Genomic DNA, 636 nt, shown 5'->3' on the forward strand with positions numbered 1-636 from the left:
CTAACGTCCATCCCTATCACACACTTACCTTATCATGTCGGTGTTCTCAGTGTCGGGCTTTTCAACTGTCGGTCTTCTCCGTTGTCGATCTTCTGGTGTCGGTTATCTCATTGTTGGTGTTTTCCGCTTTCGGCATAATCAGGTAGACCTATATATATATATATATATATATATATATATATATATATGGTTCTACCTGACCGTCGACAGCTGAGAAGACCGACATCGAATCCGGCTCCAGAAGATCGAAGCGAAGAAGAGACGAATCGCGGGTTGCAGAACATCGACAATGCAGAAGACCGACACGACGGATGACAACACCAACGCCGAGGATGCCGACATGGGGAAAGGCTGTGTGGGTCTGTGGGGATAGGGGGTTAAGTGAGTTAGGTTAAGGCGAAAATAGGGGTTAAGTGAGTTAGGGTTAGGGAGCGGGTTAAGTGAGTTAGGGTTAGGGAGCGATAGTGACGGACCTTAGGGTTAGGGTAAGGTTTAGTGTGGGCTTGTAAGGATTTTGGTGTGCTTGTGTTGTGTGTGTGGTTTGTGGAATGGGGATGTGTTTTGTTTTGTATGGGGTTTCGTGTTTGTGTACCGTCGGTTATTTCGTTGTCGGTTATGTGTGGTTTCGTGTTTATG

Source organism: Protopterus annectens, chromosome 11.part0, assembly GCF_019279795.1.
Source record: "Protopterus annectens isolate FY-2018-M chromosome 11.part0, PAN1.0, whole genome shotgun sequence".
Taxonomy (NCBI): domain Eukaryota; kingdom Metazoa; phylum Chordata; order Ceratodontiformes; family Protopteridae; genus Protopterus; species Protopterus annectens.